This window comes from Asterias rubens, chromosome 1 (genome assembly GCF_902459465.1).
Source record: "Asterias rubens chromosome 1, eAstRub1.3, whole genome shotgun sequence".
Lineage (NCBI taxonomy): Eukaryota > Metazoa > Echinodermata > Asteroidea > Forcipulatida > Asteriidae > Asterias > Asterias rubens.
The window spans coordinates 4,993,278-5,005,010 of record NC_047062.1 but is presented as its reverse complement, the minus strand read 5'-3'; positions in this window follow the sequence as shown (position 1 = coordinate 5,005,010).

Here is an 11,733-nt window from a genome sequence, read left to right as displayed (position 1 = left end):
ACCCTTGTAATTTTCGTTTTTAGGCAAAAATTTGATAAAAATACTGGACTTTCCCCATGTGATTATTTCAATTTTTTGCCAAAAATGGATCAAACTGCTTGACTTATTACCCCTTGTGTGATATATTTAAATTTGTGCCAAAATTTGATTAAAAAATGCTGGTGAAAACACTTGGCCCAAAAGGGATAAAACTGCTGGACTTACCCCTTGTAATATTTATAATTGTTGGTTCAAAAAGGGAAAAAAATGCTGGACTTACCCCCTTGTGATTTAATACAAAAAAGTGTCCATGGTTTGTTAAAACTGCTGTACTTACCCCTTGTGATATTTTCATTTTTTTGCCCAAAAAGGATAAATCTGCTGGACCTTGAAGCTACCCCTTGTGATTTTTCAATTTGTTGGCCAAGAAAGGATACAACTTCTTGTTTCTTCAATTTTTAGACAAAAAACTCATAGAAATGCTGGACTTACCCCTTGTGATTTTTATCAATTTTATGCCCAAATTTGATGAAAATGCTGGACTACCCCTTGTGTGATTTCTTCAGCTTGAGGCCCAAATTTGATTTAAAAAAAAATTCGGACTTACCCCTTGTGATATTTTCAATTTTTGGCCCCAAAAGGATTAAAACTGCTGGACGCGAATACGCGAATACCCCCGAACCACTATACAATCAAAGATGCTCAACAGAAATTTGCCTGATCAGATTTCTAGCCAAAGACACAATATTTCTTACCATCTCACAAATTTAACTTTTCGTACAATTAGTCATATTTCGTGCATAATCATAATAGTTTTTCACTATTTTCTTGTGACCCAGACGGCCGATCGATCTCAAACTTCTATTTAGTTGCGATCACGTAACCCTCCTCCCGTCGACGAAGCCGGAGGGTTACGTTCTCGCAACTAACTTCTATTATACGCGGTAACCCTTCTTCTCACGTAAGAAACAAATTCAGTGGAATTGGAGTTAATTAAAGGGCGGATAAATTATTGATGGGCGACGTGCAGAAAATTATCCCTGCCAGCAACTGATTTGTAATTAAAAAACAAATCTGTAAAAGTGTAATGTAAACTCTAGACACACATTCAATACATAGACTGCCTTGCTATACATATTTTGATCTATGTTGAAATCTTTGAAATTTGAAAGAGTTTCGGTTCGCTTGCACCTTATTAAAAAAATGTCAATAGAGAGTTAATTATTTTTAAAAATTTAAGAGCTTAATTGCACTGACGCAGTTAGTTGCACACTGAAATGCAGGCTTCTCGTCTACTCTGGTGCAATAATTTGTCTAAAAGTAAAAAGATGTAATGTTGTCATAGACCCAGTAACTGGGGCGATATATTCCTTTTTTCGAATTTTGACATTATCGGTCATCAAAGAGCCTTGGGCTGGGGCGCTAGGGTAGATGACCGATAATGTCCAAATTTCGAAAAAAGGAATCTAGAGCCCAGTGGGTCTGATGTAGCCCCATAAATCGGTCCAATCCACACTCCGTAGATACGGAGTGGATTGGACCGATTATTGGGACTAGGTCTGATGTTGTCAGCACTGTCGCTGGTGGTAAGTGGGACCATAGTTCTTTATCGTACCTTAGCCTCTAGTGCTGGACTCTCTCACAGTCACACTGCGTGCAGTAGAGACAGTGTATCCTCCAGCCAGCTACTCTGCGCCCACAGCTTAGAGATGTAGGTCGGGCATAATAGCTCTATATATGTGAGTCTAGGTCGGGTCATGATCAAGAATGTGTTTGTTGGGGCGTGTTTGTACAATCGTTCGTTTGTTTGCTTGTTTGTTTGTTTGAAGTTGAATTATATCCTCCAATTAAGTTGTCGGTGCCCAACGTGCACAAAATCGATGGTCTATTAACCATAATATTATGGTTTCATGCCAAGTTCATGCACCAAGCGAGCGAACATTCAAAATAAAGTGTTAAAACTACATGTAGTTACCGGTTTTCGTTCACGGGCTCTAAGAAGACGACCGTTTTTATTTACGGCACTAAAATATGATCTATAATCATGCAACAATTAGCCCCCCCTACTACCCCTTGTGATTTTCGGCTCAACTCAAGTTTGATAAAACTTTTGGACTTTTCCCCTTGTGATTTTTGAGTTTTGCAAAATTTTGCTAAAATTTTATTAAATTGCTGGAGTTAACCCTTGTGTTTTTTGTTTTGTTTAATTTTTTTTTGCCGAAAATGGGTAAAACTGCATGCTGGACTTAGGCTACCCCTCGTGATTTTTTTAATTTTGCCAAAATTTTATGAAATTGCTGGAGTTACCCCCATGTTTTCGTTTTTTACCTTTTGCCCGAAATGAGTAAAACTGCTGATTTTATAAGTATTGCAAAAATTGGATTAAATTGCTATAGTTACCCCCCTTGTGATTTCTTACATTTTAGACACAAACGGGATAAAACTGCTGGAGTTAGACCCTACCCCTTGTTATTTTTCAATTTGTTGACCAAAAAAGGATAAAACTTCATATGATTTCTTCTATTTTTGGCCCAAAATTTATAAAACTGCTGGACTTACCTAATGTGATTCTTAATGCTGGAGTTACCCCGTCTGATTTTTTTGATTTTTTAACCCTTGTAATTTTCGTTTTTAGGCAAAAATTTGATAAAAATACTGGACTTTCCCCCTGTGATTATTTCAATTTTTTGCCAAAAATAGATCAAACTGCTTGACTTATTACCCCTTGTGTGATATATTTAAATTTGTGCCAAAATTTGATTAAAAAATACTGGTGAAAACACTTGGCCCAAAAGGGATAAAACTGCTGGACTTACCCCTTGTAATATTTATAATTGTTGGTTCAAAAAGGGAAACAAATGCTGGACTTACCCCCTTGTGATTTAATACAAAAAAGTGTCCATGGTTTGTTAAAACTGCTGTACTTACCCCTTGTGATATTTTCATTTTTTTGCCCAAAAAGGATAAATCTGCTGGACCTTGACGCTACCCCTTGTGATTTTTCAATTTGTTGGTTAAGAAAGGATACAACTTCTTGTTTCTTCAATTTTTAGACAAAAAACTCATAGAAATGCTGGACTTACCCCTTGTGATTTTTATTAATTTTATGCCCAAATTTGATGAAAATGCTGGACTACCCCTTGTGTGATTTCTTCAGCTTGAGGCCCAAATTTGATTTAAAAAAAAAATTCGGACTTACCCCTTGTGATATTTTCAATTTTTGGCCCCAAAAGGATTAAAACTGCTGGACGCGAATACGCGAATACCCCCGAACCACTATACAATCAAAGATGCTCAACAGAAATTTGCCTGATCAGATTTCTAGCCAAAGACACAATATTTCTTACCATCTCACAAATTTAACTTTTCGTACAATTAGTCATATTTCGTGCATAATCATAATAGTTTTTCACTATTTTCTTGTGACCCAGACGGCCGATCGATCTCAAACTTCTATTTAGTTGCGATCACGTAACCCTCCTCCCGTCGACGAAGCCGGAGGGTTACGTTCTCGCAATTAACTTCTATTATACGCGATAACCCTTCTTCTCACGTAAGAAACAAATTCAGTGGAATTGGAGTTAATTAAGGGCGGATAAATTATTGATGGGCGACGTGCAGAAAATTATCCCTGCCAGCAACTGATTTGTAATTAAAAAACAAATCTGTAAAAGTGTAATGTAAACTCTAGACACACATTCAATACATAGACTGCCTTGCTATACATATTTTGATCTATGTTGAAATCTTTGAAATTTGAAAGAGTTTCGGTTCGCTTGCACCTTATTAAAAAAAATGTCAATAGAGAGTTAATTATTTTTAAAAATTTAAGAGCTTAATTGCACTGACGCAGTTAGTTGCACACTGAAATGCAGGCTTCTCGTCTACTCTGGTGCAATAATTCGTCTAAAAGTAAAAAGATGTAATGTTGTCATAGACCCAGTAACTGGGGCGATATATTCCTTTTTTCGAATTTTGACATTATCGGTCATCAAAGAGCCTTGGGCTGGGGCGCTAGGGTAGATGACCGATAATGTCCAAATTTCGAAAAAAGGAATCTAGCGCCCAGTGGGTCTGATGTAGCCACATAAATCGGTCCAATCCACACTCCGTAGATACGGAGTGGATTGGACCGATTATTGGGACTAGGTCTGATGTTGTCAGCACTGTCGCTGGTGGTAAGTGGGACCATAGTTCTTTATCGTACCTTAGCCTCTAGTGCTGGACTCTCTCACAGTCACACTGCGTGCAGTAGAGACAGTGTATCCTCCAGCCAGCTACTCTGCGCCCACAGTTTAGAGATGTAGGTCGGGCATGAATTAATAGCTCTATGTGAGGCTAGGTCGGGTCATGACCAAGAATGTGTTTGTTGGGGTGTGTTTGTACAATCGTTCGTTTGTTTGCTTGTTTGTTTGAAGTTGAATTATCTCCTCCAATTAAGTTGTCGGTGCCCAACATGCACAAAATCGATGGTCTATTAACCATAATATTATGGTTTCATGCCAAGTTCATGCACCAAGCGAGCGAACATTCAAAATAAAGTGTTAAAACTACATGTAGTTACCGGTTTTCGTTCACGGGCTCTAAGAAGATGACCGTTTTTATTTACGGCACTAAAATATGATCTATCATCATGCAACAATTAGCCCCCCTACTACCTTTTGTGATTTTCGGCTCAACTCAAGTTTGATAAAACTTTTGGACTTTTCCCCTTGTGATTTTTGAGTTTTGCAAAATTTTGCTAAAATTTGATTAAATTGCTGGAGTTAACCCTTGTGTTTTTTGTTTTGTTTAAATTTTTTTTTCCGAAAATGGGTAAAACTGCATGCTGGACTTAGGCTACCCCTAGTAATTTTTTAATTTTGCCAAAATTTTATGAAATTGCTGGAGTTACCCCCATGTTTTCGTTTTTTACCTTTTGCCCGAAATGAGTAAAACTGCTGATTTTATAAATATTGCAAAAATTTGATTAAATTGCTATAGTTACCCCCCTTGTGATTTCTTACATTTTAGACACAAACGGGATAAAACTGCTGGAGTTAGACCCTACCCCTTGTTATTTTTCAATTTGTTGACCAAAAAAGGATGAAACTTCATATGATTTCTTCTATTTTTGGCCCAAAATTTATAAAACTGCTGGACTTACCTAATGTGATTCTTAATGCTGGAGTTACCCCGTCTGATTTTTTAGATTTTTTAACCCTTGTAATTTTCGTTTTTAGGCAAAAATTTGATAAAAATACTGGACTTTCCCCATGTGATTATTTCAATTTTTTGCCAAAAATGGATCAAACTGCTTGACTTATTACCCCTTGTGTGATATATTTAAATTTGTGCCAAAATTTGATTAAAAAATGCTGGTGAAAACACTTGGCCCAAAAGGGATAAAACTGCTGGACTTACCCCTTGTAATATTTATAATTGTTGGTTCAAAAAGGGAAAAAAATGCTGGACTTACCCCCTTGTGATTTAATAAAAAAAAATGTGCATGGTTTGTTAAAACTGCTGTACTTACCCCTTGTGATATTTTCATTTTTTTGCCCAAAAAGGATAAATCTGCTGGACCTTGACGCTACCCCTTGTGATTTTTCAATTTGTTGGCCAAGAAAGGATACAACTTCTTGTTTCTTCAATTTTTAGACAAAAAACTCATAGAAATGCTGGACTTACCCCTTGTGATTTTTATCAATTTTATGCCCAAATTTGATGAAAATGCTGGACTACCCCTTGTGTGATTTCTTCAGCTTGAGGCCCAAATTTGATTTTAAAAAAAATTCGGACTTACCCCTTGTGATATTTTCAATTTTTGGCCCCAAAAGGATTAAAACTGCTGGACGCGAATACGCGAATACCCCCGAACCACTATACAATCAAAGATGCTCAACAAAAATTTGCCTGATCAGATTTCTAGTGGAATTGGAGTTAATTAAGGGCGGATAAATTATTGATGGGCGACGTGCAGAAAATTATCCCTGCCAGCAACTGATTTGTAATTAAAAAAAGAGTTTCGGTTCGCTTGCACTTTATTAAAAAAATGTCAATAAAGAGTTAATTATTTTTAACAATTTAAGAGCTTAATTGCACTGACGCAGTTAGTTGCACACTGAAATGCAGGCTTCTCGTCTACTCTGGTGCAATAATTCGTCTAAAAGTAAAAAGATGTAATGTTGTCATAGACCCAGTAACTGGGGCGATATATTCCTTTTTTCGAATTTTGACATTATCGGTCATCAAAGAGCCTTGGGCTGGGGCGCTAGGGTAGATGACCGATAATGTCCAAATTTCGAAAAAAGGAATCTAGAGCCCAGTGGGTCTGATGTAGCCCCATAAATCGGTCCAATCCACACTCCGTAGATACGGAGTGGATTGGACCGATTATTGGGACTAGGTCTGTTGTTGTCAGCACTGTCGCTGGTGGTAAGTGGGACCATAGTTCGTTATCGTACCTTAGCCTCTAGTGCTGGACTCTCTCACAGTCACACTGCGTGCAGTAGAGACAGTGTATCCTCCAGCCAGCTACTCTGCGCCCACAGCTTAGAGGTATCAAGGTAGATTATGTTCGGTAGAGAACTTGTCTTGCTTTTCTACTACCACGAAGCAGGTTTTCGGAATTCTGACGACTTCTCTACTACCGCAGAGTAGATTTTTGAAACTCGGGAGACTTCTCAGTTCTGAAAAGAACTTTCTGGATGGACCATATTTTCGCTTCTTCTTCTTCTTTTCCTTCTTTTCCCTTTAAAGTGCTGCTTCAAAAATTGAAGATTACCGCACTGCAGCTGGGCGCACGCGTGAAACCATGAGACCGTAAGCCAATCAGATGCAAAATATACATGGTGCAAGTAAAAACTGAATTGAATTGACTTCACTTCCCCAAAGTGAGTTCATAATAAATGGTAACAGCTAGACTGTTGACGGAAACGCTCAGAGTATTCAAAAAAGTAAGAAGCTAACTTAGAGAATGGTACTTTTCTTTCCCACGATTACCCTAATTTTACTATACTTCACCCGATACTTATATCCTTTTGCAGGATTGTTTTGTCTGCTCAATTTGCGAGTTTCAAAGCACATCACCTGCTGCCACAACACCGACTTCAAGAGGAACATGTTCAGACTGTGGAAAACAAGCAGAAAAGAAGTAAACGTTACATAAAAAATCTGTGAAAATAAAGGTTAGATCCCAAATCTGTGGAGAAAAGCATTTAATCCCAAATCAGTGGACAAATGGCTCTGGAGGAAACTTTGGTTATTTTCACCCCACTTACCCAATACTTATACCTGATAATTTGCTCCAACCTCGGCTCAAATTTGTCGACCTCACCGACCTTCATCTTCTACTCGAGTACTGCGTTTACTGTGACAGCGTAGTTCTTAGTTTTGGTTCAAGACATTATCTTGTACTTTGTTTAGGATCTTGTTTTTAGTGTCCTTGAGTGAGTTGCATCACCACAATCAAAATGATATGTGCATCTTTGAAACAAGACTAAGTACTACGCCAGTCACACACTATACTTAACCTTTCTCCACAGTAAACCTGCTGAAAGAGTAGAGAGTTAGTCTTATCTCTAGGCCAACACTGATACTCTAGGCCTTACTATCTTACCATTCATACCTACCTAGGCACCACTGACGTCTTTCCACATGGCTGCGTTTTTCACCCACCCTTTCTTCTCTTGATCTTGCCAACTTCTGGGTTTGTATTCGTTGAAGCTTTAAAGGAGCTCAGTGTTTTAGCAGCGCTTAATTCTGGTGCTTTGAAGTATTTGCAGAAGAGCCAATTCAATTTTAAGATTTGCTATAATAGATTTCTCCATACCCCCCCCCCCCCCCAATCTGTTATATTACTTTGAAAACTATTTTATGAGCAAGTGTTACAGCTTTGTTATTTTTGTTTTTTGTAATTTACTTTAACTAGTTGAAAATGTCTACATTTAGGAATGATGTAATGCTGATATTAGGAATAAGTAAATATTCATTTAGCAGGGCTAAATTCTTTATTTACAACTATCTCCTAAATCAGACATTAATCACCCATTGAGCTTTGTTGTTTATCTATTTTAATTACTTAACAACATTTTAAAGATTTAGTTATTTGGAAATCTCTATAATACATTCAGACTTGATTTCATGCTGATATTAGGAATATGTAAATATTAATTTAGCTTGACTAAATTATCTTTTTACTACTCTCAAATCAAACATTAATCATAAAATGAATGTTGATTTAGAACAGAGTACTTGGAATGCATAATGATTACATTGAAATAACTTATGACTTAGCACTTAGTAATAAACAATTATTTTGAAATGGGTAAATTTGGATTTTGTTACATATTGTTTGAAACCTTTAATCATGACAATTATAAATAAACATGACAACTGATGACTTGAAGTATCAACCCTGACAGAAATTTCCAGTAAGACCAGTCTCCTAATTAAAAAGCATCATTGGCTTCGACCAATATGCACATCAAGAAATGCCAAGAAACTCTAAAGTCACCAGGAAAGCTGCACAAGCAAGGACAACATCAACAAGGTCGCCAAATATCATTGGGGGAGGGGTGATACGAGGGGTGGGGCTCTGCAAGAGAACGGGTTAGATTCTTTCTTACACTTCGAAGTCTTCGCCTTGTCTAATTGTCTTGATCTTGATTTAGGTAACTTGCGTTATCCGACCTCCACTATTGCGCTTAATCAGTAATGTATTTTTTAGGGAACTATCTTTTCTTTTCTTTTGAGAACCATCAGAACTCATCGCATAAGTTTTATGCACATTCAATTCAATTGTTTATTAATAATGTGAACAACTCATTGATGTTGTTTTTCGATGCACAAGTCTATCAACTTAAACATTGAAAAATAAAATTGGCAATGCGTCTCCATTATTCTTACTAGACTGTGTTTGCTGCCATTTGAGAGATAAAAAGCAATGAAGGCTTTTAGAAGGACAAAGGGCAGCATAATGTTCAAAAGTGAACTTAAATAGTGGAGGTCGGATGGTGCCAAGTTTTCCTTACCTGAATCCGGCGATGACTCCAGCGACGACTCTAATGTACGTCCACAAACCACACATCCATAGATCTTCAACTCCATCTGGCACATTCTCTTGAGAGTTGTTGGCACAAAGATAGGAGCACCTGAAAAAGAAAATGAAGTATACAAATAATTGTTAGAGTTATTTTAATAGTTAGCAAAACGCTGGTCTAGAATTGCAAGGTAAGGTATTATTTGCAACCACATACGGTTGGATTCATTATAAAAAATAAAAAAAACTTACAAAATACATCATAAAAACTTGAAAATCATTAATCCATACATGTAGGCCTATTTAAAAGATGAAGGTTCAAAAAGTAAATGTTAAATATCAAAGAATGGCCAGTAAAAATATTCCAATATATAGAAAGAGAGATAAACAGCAACATTAGTTACAAATATTGGTATTAACATTCTTAAAACATGCACTTAATTTTTGGAAGATCTGTTGATTCTAATCCCACCCACCCGAGTAATGTGCCTGTGATTTTGACATCAGTGTCAATGGGTAAACAAAAATACTTAGTATTTCACTTCAATTCAGAGACATTGTTTCCCATTTCCATTTCACTGGTTTACAACAAAAAGGCAAAAATAAACAATAAATCAAGTAATAAAAGTAGGGAAATGGAGGTGCTTGTGTTATGTCAGGTAGCCTCTTTAAAACAATAGACTGTACAACAAACGGACATAACAAAAATGGACAGGAAACAAAAACACGGATAAAAACAATATTAAAAGTCAAAAACGAAAGAATAGAATCAGACTCATTTTCAGTTTGTTATACCTGTCACATCAAACAGTGCCATTGATGTCTCTTGAAGCTTGTCTGGGCGGTAGCTTGCTGCTGGCTGCTGGGTGTTGGCTGCTCGCTGCTGGCTGCCGACTGTCCCGTCTTGCCCCACCTCTCACATCTGCCAGGCCCACAGTAGTATTCTCCGTCTCAATCAATGCTACATTTCAAGTAAAATAAAGGAAAATTAATCAAACACTTAAGAAACAACGAATACCTTTATTTTTAGTACCGTTTGATTGATTAAAATCCTATATAAATGCAGATGTTTTTAACTAACATGTGGGCACTGAACCGAAAAATAAATGAAATTAAAATGAATACATACAATTCTCAGTAAAAAAAACGCATTTTGAAATGCATCCGATACGTCCTTAAAAGGTAGACAAATAGACAGGGACAGCAACAAGGACTTTTAAAGTTGAATTAGAAATGTGTGGCCTTATTTTGTGTAATAAAAAAAATAAAGAAAAATCTCACGATTATGAAGAAGACAACAAATGGACAAGGAAAACAAAAACAACTATTTATGGAGTAATATAAATTGGATGCCCTTCTTTTTTTAATTAACTCGTACATTTAACCAAAGAGACCCATCCACATGTGGTATATCGTCATTTCACTTGTTCATGAACTCAGGCATTTTTTTGTGTACGAAACACTCACAATTTTGGGTAAGTGTCCCAAAGCCTTACCTTATTTTGTATGGCTCGATGTGTTTCTGCTTCGGCCATGAAGTTGTATTTGTACACCTCAAACTACGCAACTCAGGGGAGCTCTTCAAACCACCCAAGCTCAACACCGAAGTTTATTATGGTTTAAAAAAGTCTGTAGTCAGAGCAAGAGAACTTCGTGGAATTACTGATAATATGTAGTGAATGGCCCAACAATGAATTATGTGTTGAGACGCTGCAGTTTTTTGTACGAAACTTTCCAGCCATGTGACAACAGCAAACACACAACAAGAACATGCATACTTCGTTTGTACAGTGTAGGCCTCGACTTCAGAAACTTGGCCAAGCCTTTTAAAACATCACCATTTGAAACGTGCAAACAGTTTTGACAAAATAATCAGCCCTGGTGAGAATTTCGACAAATTTACAATTAAAGTTCGTCAGAAATTGCGAAAATTTTGACAAATTTATGACTAAAGTTCATCAAAAAATGCGACGTCCAAGACCCTAAGTTGAGCCGAGAGATACGGCTATCCTCCAGCGCGACACATCCAGTAATGACCGTGCTGTCGGCCACATAACGAGGGCTTCGAAACCTGTGCCCAGATCTCCTTATTTGCATAACAAGAAGTCTTTCATGAAGTGACATACCACAATCTCCACCAGTTCTCAGTTTCTTTTTCTTTTCTTATTAAGTGAATGTCTACCCATTAGAGTTATATAATAGAGTTCTTCAAAACCAGAAACTGCATAATACACACACGTAGCGGGATGGGTTCGAATCCCCATTGGTATGTCTTACAAATTTCCCCTATACAAACATAGAGGCTAATTGGTGCGGATGACCTGTGTTTACGATGGGTCAGCGTCATTTTCCCAATGGTTAACAATTACTCTTTGTCAAACCATCTAAAATGGTTCTATTATATAACACAGGGTTATATAACTTTGTTTATAATGGACCGATTTGGTTGGTAACAAACAGCAATTGGAGTGTTTTCCTCAATAATAAGTTGACTTAAAGACAGTGGACACTATTGGTAATTGTCAATCACCAGTCTTCTCACTTAGTGTATCTCAACATAATTTTATGCATAAAATAACAAACCTGTGAAAATTTGAGCTCAAATTGGTCGTCGAAGTTGCGAGATAATAATGACAGAAAAAAAACACCCTTGTCACACGAAGTTGTGTGCGTTTAGATGGTTGATTTCGAGACCTCAAGTTCTAAACTTGATCAAATTCGTAGATCAAAAT